At 35.8% G+C, this 16,574-nt stretch overlaps 1 pseudogene; it reads right to left on the bottom strand.

Annotated features, from left to right (window-relative positions):
• Positions 1–7,004: 7,004 nt before the first annotated feature.
• On the bottom strand, positions 7,005–9,384 carry LOC102271190 (T-complex protein 1 subunit zeta pseudogene; annotated as a pseudogene).
• Between the last annotated feature and the right edge of the window lie 7,190 nt (positions 9,385–16,574).

Here is a 16,574-nt window from a genome sequence, read left to right on the forward strand (position 1 = left end):
GATCCTTTTGAGGATATCTTTACAATATCAGTTCATCTTATTGGAAATATATAGATTTATTGAGACATTCAACATTAGTGAAAGTTAATTGACTATAAGCTCTCAGTGATCTTAAATAAAAGAATAAGCTAGAATCTCCATTCTGTATTTAACATTAAACATGTACAGAGTGAGAAAGCACTCTGGACAAAGGATGGAGATTTATAATAAAAAGTATTAAATTAGTTATAATTTAATTCATTATATATGTTATACACTTAAGCTATTTAAATTATGAATATTACTTATTGAGCAGTCATACTAAAGTGAAATTTTAACAAAATAATTAGACATGATATGTCTAAATAAATTTTCTTTACAAAAAAACATTCATTAAAAAATTCTGACTTCTGTGAGGCAAACACATTACAATTAAGTTTATCCATTCTATATGTACATACACATGTTTCTACTTATAAATATATTATTTATATTTAAATTAAAATAGATTTAAATTTAAAATATTAGAGAGGAAGAGCAATGATAAAGCAGTTTCAGCTTTGACAATGAGACTGGGAAGTGTAGAAGACAGACAGTTAGGACTGAACCAAAGTGTTTGTCAGTATCTAGGGCCATCGGAGAAGGTGATGGCACCCCACTCCAGTACTCTTGCCTGGAAAACCCCATGGATGGAGGAGCCTGGTGGGCTGCAGTCCATGGGGTCTCGAAGAGTTGGACACGACTGAGCGACTTCACTTTCACTTTTCACTTTCATGCATTGGAGAAGGAAATGGCAACCCACTCCAGTGTTCTTGCCTGGAGAATCCCAGGGACGGGGGAGACTGGTGGGCTGCCGTCTATGGGGTCGCACAGAGTCGGACACGACTGAAGCAACTTAGCAGCAGCAGCAGGGAAGGCCATTTCTTTCAATGAAGGGAAAGGAGTCATTAGTCTGCTTTGTTGTATTTTACTCCACTACCTACGGCCTGCACCATAAGTATTGAAGAAAAGACTATTTAATGAGTCTTCTCTAGTCATTGAGAAGAAGACATGGCTTATGATATGAGCATGAATCAAACATAATCATCAACTGAGTAATTTGGTTTTCTATTATGGGCCTCAATTTCTGTGCTACTGAAAGAAGAAATTAGCTAATATTCTTTCCAAGCACTAAAATTTTATGATTATATAAGAAGTGAAGTTGTAGACATAAATACATTCTTCTTTAATTGTATTTTTAAACTGCTAAGAACTCATTTCTTTTACCTCTTCAGTACTAGTGAATAGCCATTAAGTACCAGTGGATATCCATAAAAGCCATGTGGAAGACTTAGATACTAGTCATGAACATTCTGTTTTACTCTCAACCAAAAAGAAAAAAAAATAGTGGTCATTTTAAAATAAGTGAGAGTTAAGTGAGCTTTCAGGTCCATGGGAATGAAGAAGGCACAGCATGGACTTTTCAGTACAAAGCGTCAATTCATATTCTGAGCACAAATGGGAGCAGTAGCTTTGGAAAAGAGACAATCTCTCTCTCTTTTTTAAGGGGTCTCAAGTGGATTGGACTTCAGAATTAACTTATAAGTGGGAAGCAGCCATGCTTCATCCCGTGTGGAGTGATGGGACTGTGACAAGTGGGAGTGAGTAGGACCCTCCTAATTGCTCTCAGATTCAAACCTTTTCAATAACGCTGTGCTGGTGAAAGGTACTGAAGCTGCATAACTTTTTTGGTATTTTCTAATATTATATAAAATATTACCAACAGGATTTATTTGCTCTTAAATCACTGACTATTGAAAATAAATGTGGAATTTATGTATTAATGGGGTCATGGTTAGGCAGAAAATGTAACCTAATCTGTGTAATTATTAAAGTATGAGAGGGAGATGGCTTCCCTAATAGCTCAGCAGGGAAAGAATCTGCCTGCAATGCAGGAGACTCTGGAGATGCAGGTTTGATTTCTGAGCTGGGAATATCCCCTGGAGAAGGAAATGGCAACCCACTCCAGTATTCTTGCTTGAAAAATACCATGGACAGAGATGCCTGATGGTTACAGTCCAAAGGTTAGCAAAGAATCAGGCACGATAGAGCAGGAGCAAGGACAAGGAGAGGGAGATAATAACTGAAATGTTTCCTCTACATGAGTAGTGTTTCTTCCTGAATTGAGCATCCTGCATGTTAACTTTAGAATCAAAATTTGTCCTAAAGTGAGAAACAAAAAGGCATAAATTTTGTTGTTGTTGTTAATCAGAGGCTATATCTGTAGATCTCATAAAAGAATGGGCATAGTGGTTGTCTGCACTTAGAATTGTTAGTCAGTCTTGATTTGGGGTAAATTAATTTAATCCCATGAGTCTAATTAACAAATATAGCATATGTTTTACAACAGGTACCAATCTGGTCAGACAAATAAAAAGTAATTCCTCTCTGTGACAGGGCTGTGTGTGTGTGTACGTGTGTGTGTGTGTGTGTGTGCATGTGTGTGTGTGTGTTTACATGTGATGAGAGAGAGACAAAGATAGACAGAGTGAGACAGGAGGAAAAAAGAAAGAAAGGAAGGAAGGAAGGGGGGAGGGAAAATGATTTACTACATGAAAAACAAGAGATGCTATAAATCAGAGACACTAATACTTGGTGATAGAAGAGAACTGAATTATGCTAACAGTGTAATCTTCCTTAATCTTTGAATTCACTTGTGTTTTCACCTGAAATGTCAATAGGAAATTATTATCGATGTGCCAATAAATAGTTAAATTGTTTTGGAGCATTGAAATAAACATAAGTAATTACATATAGTCTTTTCAAGTTGACTAGTAAAAAATAATATAGAAAAATATTGTCCCTTTGTCAATATATTTAATGAAATCTCCCTTCAGTATCTCCATTTTCTGGTAAATATTTGTTACAATTAATTGTAGTATGTGTCTAGAATGTTCTTGATGGTTAAAAAATGTAATGGCATCTAGGCAGTCATTTAGATCATTTATTGTGTATTCTAAATAAATGTGAAATAATTTACTTTTATAATATGATAAATCCAGAGCTAATACAGGATTGGATTGGAAAAGCAGAGCATAAGAAAACATCAGGAGGCTCTCATGATATGAGGGGTTTTAGTTGAAACAGAAGGTTAGTTGAAACAGATTCAAATGAGGGGTTTTAGTTGAAACAGAAGTATGGGAAGGGCAGAACCATATTAGACTACTGTGTACCTTTTCTATGTCCACAAAATATGTGAGCGGAAAGAACTTCCAGGAGGAAAGGTAGCAGTTAGAAATACAAATTTATAGGTTCAAAAATGCTCACACAGACGTGCTAGAGGAAATACTGATTGTTTAGTCTAAAACATGACTCAGAATGTTTTCCTGTGAGGTTGAAAGCATTATTTTGCTTTTTTCCACTCTTATTATTTTCTACTTTACTGAGGAGAAAGTGAAAAAAAAATGCCAAGTGATATTAAAAAAAAAAGCATACTTGACTAGGAGCTCTGTGTCATGCAAACCTGTTTTTAAAAGAATTCTGTAAAAATCACATTTTAGGGATGTTTGGAGAGTAAGATAGACTTTCAAACTCAGCTTTGCTATACAGGGCATTTCAGGAGTCCTTACTCCAAGTGTTTGGTCATATTTGATGATAGAATATTTTAAAATGATGTCATTCAGTACATTTAAGAAACAATGGATTGCAACGCTAGGAAAAAACTTATTTTTAATCAGAATTGACTATAAACAGCATTTTGAAATGAGTGGCCTTTTACTGAGCTTGAGGAAAGAAATGTATTTACTTTCAAATGTCATCCAAGAGAAACACATACTACTTAAACTGTTATATTGTATTCTTTTTCGTCATTAGAAAATTTATGAGGTAAGGAATGTGGATGGGACATTTGCAACAATATACCAGGTGTTTGACAGTTATAAAAATTACCTAAGAAATAGTAGATTAAGTTTTGCTAAATGAACACATGAATGAATCATATGTGGCATTACTTGGAAGAATTGAAAGGGCTTATAACTCATGATTTGTGAGGGGTAAGGTGAAGGTTTCCAGGGTTTCAGGCTACCTGGGCAGCTGAGATGATACTAGCATCATTAACAGAAGGAGAAACAAAAAGAGTAAAAATAGGAAACAGAATAAATAGAAAAAAAATATGAAAGAGAAAAAGTTCAGAATCAACTATCTTATTGCCAAAACAGCAACATAGAAAAGTGAAATTTCCCACGACTCAGTGGGAGAATCTAGGGGAAGTTCACAGCTAGTGACACAGTTTGGAGTTATTTCCCCAGATTAAGAATTGTATTCCTAAAAGAATATGAACTTGAAGGGCAGAGAGTATAAAGAAAGTGAGTTGAAAATACCTCCATATTTAGAGAGTGAGATGGAGGTAAGAGTGGGCAGGAGTTAAAAAAAAAAAAACAATAACAAAAAACAGCTGATAGAGACAGCATGATACAAGCCAGGAAAAGAAAGAGTATCACAAGGAGAAAGTAGTCAAGCCCTTCAAATAAATTGGAATCATTTAAGGTTCAGAAGTGTCATCTATAACCTTCTCTCACCCCCAGTATGAACCAGAAGCAGACTAATCTAATTTAACTGACCCCCTTGGGTTCAGATTTAATTTACTAGCTCTGTCAAAAGTATTTTACTTTTGGGAAATTTAACTGATTAAGTGTTCATTCTCTACTGTACCTAATCATTTTACAGGCTCACACATTTCAAATTCCCCATCTGACCACCTTGAAACTTATGGGTTCCTTTAGTAGAGCTTTGAAAACACAACAAAATCTTGCAGATGTACAAAGATAAATGCCATATACGTTCATAAGTATAAATTCCAAATGTGCCTTTTATTGAAATTTGACATCAAGTTTAATATATTGATGCAGCCATCCCTTTAATAAACACAATACTGTTTTTACAAGTCCAACATTTCCTTCTCGCACATCAACCAGTGTTTCCAACGGGTGGTTTCCCCTTTGCCTTTTATGTGATTTACTGATGCTCCTTCCTGTTCTCATACAGCTGCGACTTTTTGATTAGCCTGCGGTCAGCTTCCTCCTTTCTGTCGGGTTAGCTTGTAGCTCTCCCTCTGCACTGCCTCTCAACTCTTTCACCTCTCATTATCCTTTTGCTGTCAGTCTTGTTCAGCTCAGCTTCTGTCTTCATTCTCAGTTCCCATAACTGCAATCCCCTTCTATTTTTGGTCTGCTGATTTTGGATCCATTTTCTCCCTTTGTTTTTGGCTTACTGTTCTGCTTTATGTATCTATCATGCATTAAAAAAAAATCATGCTACATTTTGAATACTGCAACAGGTCTGAAGTTTTGCACCACTGAATATTATATTAGCATTTTCCCTGATCACATTTTACTCCTGAACTTATTCCCCTTATATCATTTACTTTTCTAGGCACGTTAGGGCTGAAAGTCCTCACTCTTTGTGCAACACCCATGAATCAATATCCTTTATTGTACCAAAGCAATTGAGAGTGGTCACCAGTGAATTGCTCTTTTTGGCTACTCCAGGGAAAGACTCTCTCTTTTCTTTTTTAATTATTATTTCTTATTTCCACTAAATAAAAAACACTCTGTATAGAAATATAGAAAAATAAAGCCCAGATTTATTACAAGTCACTAGTAGGAATTTTTCCATTTTTTAATTTGTTTTGATATCATGTGGTTGGAAGAAACAAAAATTCAGAATCAACAGTTCTAATCTCTAAGTTTTATTATACCTTGTGCAACTTACACCATCACCATGACATTCAAGCATGAAAAAAAGTAAGTTCAATCACCTACTTGATGACATCTTGGCAAATGTCAACCAAAACTGTCATGACTAAATTCAATTTTTATTACAGAGTTGAGGCAAATCTCTTTGTGTCAGTTAAACACAGATTTCTTATCCATTTTAATGCTAGATGATTGACTGTCTCAAACTATATTAAATTATTAATTAAGAAGGACTATGAGGTGTGTTTTCCATTTCTTCCATATCACCATCCATCAGTTTTCTAATCTGTAAATAAAAGGCCAGACAAGAAGTTTCCTATGATAATTTTCTTCTAAATTGTTGTTGTAGTTGTAGCTGTCACATCCAATTCTTTGCAACCCCATGGACTGCAGCATGCCAGGCCTCAGGGTCCTTCACTGTCTCCCACTGTCTCTCAAACTTATGTTCACTGAGTCAGTGATGTTATCTAACCATCTTATCTCTGATTGCCTCCTCCTCCTCCGGTCGGAAAGTTTCAGGAAACTTTCCCAGCATAAGGGTCTTTTCCAATAAGTCAGTTCTTTGCATCAAGTGGCCAAAGTATTAGAGCTTCAGCTTTAGTATCAGCCCTTCCAACGAATATTCAGGATTGATTTTCTTTAGGATGGACTGGTTGGATCTCCTTGCAGTCCAAGGGACTCTCAAGAGACTTCTCCAACACCACAATTCAAAAGCATCAATTCTTTGGCTCTCAGCTTTCTTTATGGTCCAACTTAATATTTCTAATTTTGCATAATAGTTTCAATTTTGTCCACCAAAATGACAGAGATAAATCAAAAATTTATTGTTAACTTCCCCCTTATCTGAAACTAAATTTTAGTTAATTCCAGAGAAAGCTCAACAAGAGAATTTCTAGAAAAAGTACTTATCTGGAACATCTAAATTTATGGCAACTTAAGTTTTCTTTTCTTTTTCTTTGTGTTTTTCAAGGAAAATTTAATAACAAGGTAGATAACATATGCTTATCTAACATGTATGTTTCTATTAGGGAAGCTAAAGCAAAACATCCTGTTTTTTTGGTAATTTATGGCCCTGTATGTGTGTGCACTGCAGGGCAATTTCAAAAATACTGTGATTATAATTTTAGAACTTCAGAATCTGAATAAGTACCAGAGTTCTCACCTTTTTTATATGTAAAAAGAAAATAAAATACTTTGAAAATTCTTTGAAGCTTGAACAAAAATTCTGTAGCTATATTCTTAGATCGTTCTGTAGAGTCCTCACGATTCACATGATACAAGGGAAGCTTCAGATCAGTGTTTTAGAGAATTCGTTTCACCTCTCATGATCTCATTAATCAGGAGAATGTTGGTGGCAATAACAGTGCAGAAGTGAAGAAGCTGTTTCTACACAAAATAGCTATCCCATATGTCTACTTCTTCTGCTACCACTGGCTCACCTGTGTTCAAGTCCACATCCACAAGTAGACCTGATTCCGAATGTTCTGCTTGAATTTTAACTAATGTTTCCAAAGGTTTAAAACCAGAATGCTGAACAAGAATTTGGGGATAATGAGCAAGGCATCAGTAAATGCATTCCAAGTTGGGTCCTGACTTTTATACTGGGCTTGTATTTAATCAAGACTTCTGCCATTGCCTTATCCACTCCACCAGGTCTGGGATTACAAAGACATCATCAATAGCATTTTTATTAGCACTCAAGCCATTTATGATTGCACCTTTGATTTGAGTCAGTGTGTGCTTATTTGGTCCTTTGATCAATAATGTGAGAGGACAATGACTGTTTAATTTCTCATCAAAGGTGAACTTCTTTTCTTCTGATGGATATTCATAGACAAGTCCTGCACATCCCAAACAATCAGGATTTGGACCACCAAGAAAATTTAGGGCTAGCCCACCATAAGCAAGAGTCAGCCTTTCCATATTTCTCCTTTTAGCTCTTCTCAGATCTAGTCTGCCTCTTTTCAAAAGCATCTAAGAAAATGGTAACAATTTCCTTTCAACGAAGAACAGCAAATTCTTTATACGAATCACTACAGACTTTCTTTTTCGGGTCTATTATTTTTTGACTCTGTCTTCAGTGAATTTTGTTTTAGCTCTTACTAGTTACTCCTTCTCCTCTCTACTCTTGTTTAAAAAAACAAAGCAAAACAAAACAGAATGCACCTCTTTTTTATCATATTCTAATAACACCACATTGTATCTGAGGATGTACACCTCTTTTACTATCTTTTTCATATCAGGATGCTGTGCCCCATAGTCCAAAACAAGACCTCTGATTAAGCCTGGATTGGTTTCAGGTTTATGTTTCATCCCCATGATCTCAACCATGATGAGGTCAATAGGTTCATCTTTTCTTTTTATGCCCAAAATAGAGTTCACTGTAGCCTCTGTTAAGATATCAGCAAGTTCAGCATGAATTTTAGTTCATAGAGATATTCAGGGCACATCTATCTATAAGTGTTTCCTTGTCCATCTCTTTGTTTACTTTGTTCCAAAAACTGAAGTGCATTTCCTTTGAAGCTTCAAATACTTTTGTAATTATTCTGGGATGAAGGTCTTCAAACATGTAGACAGCCATGTGCTTTCAGTTCAGTTCAGTTCAGTTACTCAGTCGTGTCCGACTCTTTGTGACCCCATGAATTGCAGCAAGCCAAGCCTCCCTGTCCATCACCAACTCCCAGAGTTCACTCAAACTCATGTCCATCGAGTCGGTGATGCCATCCAGCCATCTCATCCTCTGTCATCCCCTTCTCCTCCTGTCCCTAATCCCTCCCAGCATCAGAGTCTTTTCCAATGAGGCAACTCTTCGCATGAGGTGGCCAAAGTATTGGAGTTTCAGCTTTAGCATCATTCCTTCCAATGAACACCCAGGACTGATGTCCTTTAGGATGGACTGGTTGGATCTCCTTGCAGTCCAAGGGACACTCGAGAGTCTTCTCCAGCACCACAGTTCAAAAGCATCAATTCTTTGGTTTTCAGCTTTCTTCACAGGCCAAGTCTCACATCCATACATGACCACTGGAAAAACCATAGTCTTGACTAGACTGACCTGTGTTGGCAAAGTAATGTCTCTGCTTTTGAATATGCTATCTAGGTTGGTCATAACTTTCCTTTCAAGGAGTAAGCATCTTTTAATTTCACGGCTGCAATCACCATCTGTAGTGATTTGGGAGCCCTCCCAAGAAAAGTCTGACACTGTTTCCACTGTTTCCCCATCTGTTTCCCATGAAGTGATGGGACCAGATTCCATGATTCTCATTTTCTGAATGTTGAGCTTTAAGCCAACGTTTTCGCTCTCCTCTTTCACTTTCATCAAGAGGCTTTTTAGTTCCTCTTCACTTTCTGCCATGTGCTTTAGGAGCTCTCTAATGATTAGGACACTGGCAGTATACCATCCACAGTTTTGTCATCCTGGGCTGTTGCTACTTTAGCTGTTAAGGAGGTTGTCAGGTGTTGAATTTGCAATTTATGAAGAAGCACATTTCCATCTTTAGTAGCTTGATGTCTCCAGCACCAGAAGCAAGCATCTTCATGGTGCCCTTAGGTTCCAAGTAGATCCTCAGCACGCCCTACATCCCTTGAACCCCTGCACTGCACTGATATTGACCACCAATGCTGCTTGGGCTCAGGCCACCTTGGCCTTGGGGTTTAGGATTTTCACAGCCCCCATAGCTGACCCAGCAGAGGAAGATAAATGTCCTAGCATATGGAAAGCCCTGAGGCAGTTCAGTGTGACCAACAACTTTTTCTTTACTGCAAATTCAGAATTCTTTATAAAAGTGTCAGTGAGTTTCTAATTGCCAAATTCAGCTGCTGCTGCTGCTGCCAAGTTGCTTCAGTCGTGTCCGACTCTGTGCTGAATTGATCTTATACTATCTCTTTGCTGAGGTAGCTTCATAATACACTTTCTATAATGCTTCTCTATGCTTGATATCTTTATCCTCTGGTTCTTCTCTCTGTGATGGTTCCTTTGTAATATCACCATCTGTCTCTGCTAATACTTTTTATCTATGCAATCACATGCTGCTTATGCATCAGTTATTCTTAAAAGTGTATCTGCACCCTATATTCCTCACCTTGCTGTCTAGATATTCACATATATCTGGTGGTGGGTCATATCTGTATTTTTAACAAGCTACTAAAATCTCTCCCTGACCTTACTGGATATCACTATTCCCCACTCACCTTATACATGTTCTGCATCCTAACTCTATCTTCATCAATAGTACTATCCTCCAGTCACTAGGCCAGATCTGAGACTACCCTCCTATTCCTCAAGCCTCACAACTGGTCACTTTAACTATACCTCAGGCTCACTCAAATCACAGTTCCTGTCTCAGTGGTTACCTTTGTTCACTGAAGTTTTACGCTTTCAGTGTGAGTTTTCTACAAATCAATATCATCAAGTCCTTCTACTAACCCCTGAGTTTCTTCCCAAGACCTTGACAATGAAGAACAAGTACCTCTGGATGGTAAACAAGACTTTACATGACCTGAGCTTCACTAACTCTCCAGGTATCTACTACTGATTCCATTTTCTATCCCACTCTTTTGACAAAAACAAAATAATTTTCTGTTCTTTCTTGGCCCCTAGTCTTTTTTTCACAGTTTTCATCCATCTTCAGTGTTGCTCTAAAAAAATCTAATAAAAGTCTGTATATTCTCCTTATCCTCCTGTAAATGCTAAGGCAGTCGATTTACCACCTGCTTTTTTTGTATATTGTTCTCCTTTTTAGAAAAGAGTATTCAGATGAAATGTATGTTTTCAAACAACCAATAGGGGCAAAGATCTGTATTAAATGTACCTTGACATTTATTTCTCTTTATGCTTTTTTCTTCTACAAGACATACACAGTTCTTTATAATTCTTCACTTTTATGGAGAGAGCCTTTTTGTTACATTTGTAAGCTTTAGAAAATTATAATATGAATCATTACCTTTCCCTGGGTTATATGGAGAAATTGTATAATTTTGATTCAATGTTTTCTATTGACACCAGCCATTTTTAAGCATATTCACTATCATTTTGGCCTGAATGCGCCAATACCCATTCTATGAAACAATGACTCAAAAATATCTTCCATACCCAAATAAATGTTAGAAATGCTGTGTTAAAAGTCAGTAGATGTTTTTGGTGTAGGAAATCTTAAATTTGTTGTTTTATTCATGTTCCCTTTGAATATTCAGGAGGGAGATACACAATAATAGAGTACTTCACAAACATATTTCATCAAATAATATTTTTAAATGACAACTATGTCCTTCTATCAAATGGATTTCTGGCAGTGATTATCATGTATCAAACCAACATCAATTTTGAAAATGCTGATCTAATGTTTAACCTTCTAAACTGTCAGAAGGTATTCCTTGGACTCATTTAATTAGCAAGTTCTAAATGTTATAAGAAGTTAATCTTCCATAGGAAGATAAGATGATTAGGAAATGTTGCCAAATCTATCATATTTATGTTGTGGAAATGGCTAGATGATTACTCTTGTCTTTCTTGATAACCTACTATGTATTAAGGATCATGGGTTTTATAGGGAGGAATAGATCTAGACACTATGGACATCCAGTTAGTAAGATGCAAGCTTTGCTTTACAGGAGCTTGTGTCTGCTCTGGTATTTCTAGGTAGGATTCTTATTTTAGTGTTGGCAGTATCTGGGGGAGATAAGATGCCTAATGGCAGATTCTGTTCTTTCACAAGTGCTGGACATGATATCTGTAAGAATCTAGGTGAGAAAATATGATAGTATACAACAGAGGTGGTGATATCCAATAAAATGCAAAGGGAATGCTCCAGTTTAGCATACAGGATATCCTTGAGCATCTGGGACACTTCAAGGACTCTAAAAATAGCATAGAATATAAGAAAATAAAAAATTTCCTGGGTGAAAAAGTAGGAACAAAGGTGAATATACTTAGCTATAACAAGAGAATGAAATAATGCCATTTGCAGTACTGTGACTGGATCTAGAAATTACCACACTAAGTGAAATCAGTCAGAAAGAGAAAGACATACACCATATGATAATAGTTATATGTGGAATCTAAAAATATGACACAAAAGAACTTACGTATGAAGCAGAAGCAGACTCATAGACAGAGAACAGACTTCTGGTTACCAAGGAGGAGGGAGAGGGAAGAAGGAAGGATTAGGAATTTGGGAAAAACAGATGCAAACTATTATATTAGTATGGATAAACAACAAGGTCCTACCGTATAGCACAGGGAGCTATTAGGATAGCTATTAGCTATCCTAATATCATAGGATATTCAATATCCTATGACAATGCATTATGTAAAATAATATATATATATTTATATATATAAAATAATATATATACAACTGAATCACTTTGCCATAAGCAGAAATTAACACAACAGTGTAAATCAACTATACTTCAATGTGCCTGTTAAGTTGCTGCAGCTGTGTCTGACTCGGCAACCCTATGGACTGTAGCCTGCCAAGGTTCCTCTGTCCATTGGATTCTCCAGGCACGAATACTGGAGTGTGTTGCCGTGCCCTCCTCCAGGAGATCTTCTGTACTCAGGGACTGAACCTGTGTCTCTTACTTCTACCTGCATTGGCAGGTGAATTCTTTACCACTAGCGCCACCTGAGAATCCCCTATACTTCAATAAGCTAAACTACAAAAAAAGTGAATAGACTCTACGTTCCTCCATTTGATGCATATCTTAGGGCCTGAGATGTCCCAACAATAGACTGATGCTTAAAACATCGTCCTTGGCATTAATGGCTCTGAGTTTGAAGCCAGTTTGTACCAATAAGTGTGAGACTAGTAGTTACATGGATAAGTAGGTAACTTTGAGGAAAGTGTCAATCAAGTATAATGTGTCATCTGAAACCTTTCAGAGCACTGTATTCATGCTAGGCACCTCAGAGTAAAAACCTTAAAATCAACTGAAGAAGGTATAAAAGAAACAAAGAAATTGGTCTGCCAGAGAAAAAGGAACAAGTCTTCTGAATAATTTCTTCAAATATAACATCTTCTGCTATAATCTTTCACTGGAAGATTTAGCTACCTAATGAGAAATATCTTCTTGTTTCTTATTTGGTTATCGTTTTGTCCTCAATTGTAACTAAGGGTTCTGGTCCTACTATTCTACTGAATGTTTTAACCTTCATTATGGAACCCCAAGGGCTTCTCTGGCAGCTCAGATGGTAAAGAATCTGCCTACAATGGAGGAGACCTGGGTTCAATCCCTGGGTTGGGAAGATCCCCTGGAGAAGGGAATGGATACCCACTATAGTAATCTTGCCTGGAGAATTTCATGGACACAGGAACCTGGCAGGCTACAGTACATGGAGTTGCAGAGTCATACATGACTGAGTGTATACTGAACTTATAAAACCTCAAAGCCTGAATTCTCAGACATCTTAGCCTTTGCTCCCTTCTCTTAAAAAGTTGCATTCTCAGTCAACACAGAGAAAATAAACACTTTGAAGGACCTGTAAATAAATGGTCTTGATTTAATGATGAAAAAATATAGAACGTATACATTTTAGATTTAATTACCTAGATATTGTGTATTTGAATAAATTGTCTTATTTCCACTCTAGCTCCCTCAAAGGTAGTATTTCTCTCAGAATGGTATTCTTTCACACCTACACTTTAGATTACTCATCACTGAATTTCATTCTCATTCCATTTTCTCTTAAATTATCTCTTTAGATTGAAGGAGGAAGACTTACTTCAAAAGTTTGCTTTTGAAGTACTACAAAAGAGAAGATTTAATTTTTCTAACATAAAATTAGGTAGACTTAGGTAGGAGGTGTTTTTTGGGTTGTTTTGGTTTGTTTTCTGTTTCATACCCCAAATTAATATTATACTTAGTAACTTTAAAAATGCATGCCTTTATTAATAAAGTTGTATAAAAGCAAATTAAGATGGTCATGAAATCTGTTTTAAAAAAAGCTCTGTTTTAAATTTGTTTTAGATAAATATCAAAAAAAAAATTCTTGACCCATACTGATCAAGGCACAAAAGAAATAAAATTGACAGAAGCCATTCATATGATGTTGTAACTCTGATAGTTTATAAGAATTCATGAACTTCAACTTACAACTATTTGAAATCTTCAAGAATTGTGTTTTTAAGAAACTGTCAGGGCACTCACCCATATACTTTGAAGAAAGTAGACAAAGCTAGAAGGATAGATACCCATATAGAAAGTAAAAATCTTGAAGTACACTTAAATTGTTCCATGTGTTTAGTATTTGACAGTTGCTTTTGAGTACTAACCTCTTATTACGTAAATATACCATATTTTTGTTTTAATGTTCCAGAGATTTAAATGAAAAAGGTATGCACAGAAATACACAGGGGGATGAATTTCCTGAAATATCAAATGCAATTGTTACTGACAACTGTATTAATCCTTGAAATCCATGACATGAACTCTAAAATAAAATTTTATGTAATGGCTTAAATATGGATACATATGTAATCACCTTCCTTAATAGCATGCTGCAATATTATAATGTATTTTAATTTGAAAATCACTTACTTTGTACCTAACAGCCCTGCAACTATAGCTTAAAAAAGAATTTATTCTTGTAAACAGGCCAAGGTATGCATTAAATCTTCAGAACAATTTTATTTAAATGACATATTGTCATATTTAAATAAATAATATTGTCTTTGGCCTATAGCTAGAAGCATGGCTTGAGTTTTAATGAAACTGAGCAAAGCAATATTGTAATAGAAAAATGAATTAAATATATTGTTTTCTTTAATTCCTGTATTTTTCATTCTTTAGAGTTTGTATCCTTACCCTGCATGATACATTTAGAACCCTGTAGCTATTAATATAATATTCATATTATACAGGGAATAAGACAAGGAAAAATACATGAAATAGTGTGTTTAAGAGCCTCATAGGTACATTTATCTTCTTAAAGCTGAAAATTTATTTTATTTTTCTATGGCCTCTAGTTCTGTAGCAATGCACTCTGTGAAGACACTGCTCTATCTGGTCAAAACCTGACATCTCATACAAAAGTTAGTCAATTGTACATTTTGCACAGAATGCATTATCACAGGCCTCATTATAAACAGCAAGGCAGTGGTTTGATTTAATTTAAATAATGTGTGACTTTGTAGAATTGGATTTACTTTTTAAGTCCTTGTATCAGATGTAACACAGAAGCCGCTTTAAAAAAATTGATATTTCTACAGATTTTTCTTGTATGAGTATAGTATGAAGCAGAAAAGTTTGGGGTTCCAGAGAGAATACAGTCAAAGGAAGAGGATGATGGTTACATGGAGCTCTGCACATCCACTCTGACGTTTTATATGTCAGTTGACACTTCTTGGATTTGTTTTTCTTAATCTCAAGATATGACTCTAGAATATGATTTCCTCTTTGCTCTCTTCATCTTTTATCTTATATTTGTTTCTTTCCACTGTCAGAATTCTTATATGATCCTGATGACATCATCCTTATATTGCTGGATATTTTTAGCTAGTTTTCCCAGTCCCTAATATCTCTTCCTTCTAAACAATATTTAACAGCAAATTATTCTTCTTAAAACATTATTTAAATTTTAAACTCATATTGTACAGTAAATAATCCTCTAAAAACTTTAAAAATCAAATCAAATTCATATCTTCCATAAATGTTTATAATATTCCTGGGTTATCCATGCAATAATATTATTAATAATAATACATATTTTAGAAAGGAAAAACAAAAAAATATGTAAGGAAACAAATCTATGAAAATACCCAAAACTGTAAAACAGGCCTAAGAGGCCTAACCTGAGAATATGGCATCCTTTCTTACTATTTTGGTACATATGACAGATATTACCCCTGTATTGGTTCTCCTTGAATTCTAGGCATTCTGGAGAATTACATTAATCTTCATAAGGTGTGATCAAGTAATGTGGTCTGCAGAGTGAAACCTGAGAGGCAGAGCACGCATGTGGTACTTGCAGGCAGAGACATTTAAGAGGCAATTCCATTGACAGACATATAGTAGTGTGCTGCTGCTGCTGCTGCTGCTGCTGCTAAGTCGCTTCAGTCGTGTCCAACTCTGTGTGACCCCATAGGTGGCAGCCCACAAGGCTCCCCTGTCCCTGGGATTCTCCAGGCAAGAACACTAGAGTGGGTTGCCATTTCCTTCTCCATTGAATGAAAGTGGAAAGTGAAAGTGAAGTCCCTCAGTTGCATCCGACTCTTAGAGACTCCATGGACTGCAGCCTACCAGGCTCCTCCATCACGGGATTTTCTAGGCAAGAGTACTGGAGTGGTTTGCCATTGCCTTCTCTGATATAGTAGTGTAGGAAAGAAATAAATCTTCGCGTTTCTAAGATATTGATGCTTTAAAATTATTACATCCTACATTGACTGATATAGTCCTCTGAAGACTACTTTCCAGCTTCAGGTAAGAGAAAATATATTTTTCATTGCTTTACCTATCTGTTTTGAACCTAGAATCTATGTATATGCACGATGACATTAAATCCTTCAAATAATAAGCCTTAGAGAGAGAAATGTGTTAGAACTTGCAAAGTCTCTTATTCTCAAAGTGACAACATCTGACTTAGCAGTTATACATTATAAACAGTTTCAATCATGCAAAAAGGCCCAAGTTGACCAAAAATTTTTGTAACTGACATCACATACTGTTGTTTAACTTTCATTTGCTTACTCATTATATATGTGGGAAAAAACTTATTAAATATGAAATCATAAAATAGTACAATGTATTTTTGCCCCTATTAACTAGCAAGGTAAATCACAAATCTTGTTCCTATTGCTTGGGTTTTATGATGAGTCAAATGTTTTGAAAGACTTTTCACATGTTAGGGTTGAATCAGAAACATCCATT

The sequence above is a fragment of the Bos mutus genome, chromosome 12 (assembly GCF_027580195.1).
Source record: "Bos mutus isolate GX-2022 chromosome 12, NWIPB_WYAK_1.1, whole genome shotgun sequence".
Classification (NCBI taxonomy): domain Eukaryota; kingdom Metazoa; phylum Chordata; class Mammalia; order Artiodactyla; family Bovidae; genus Bos; species Bos mutus.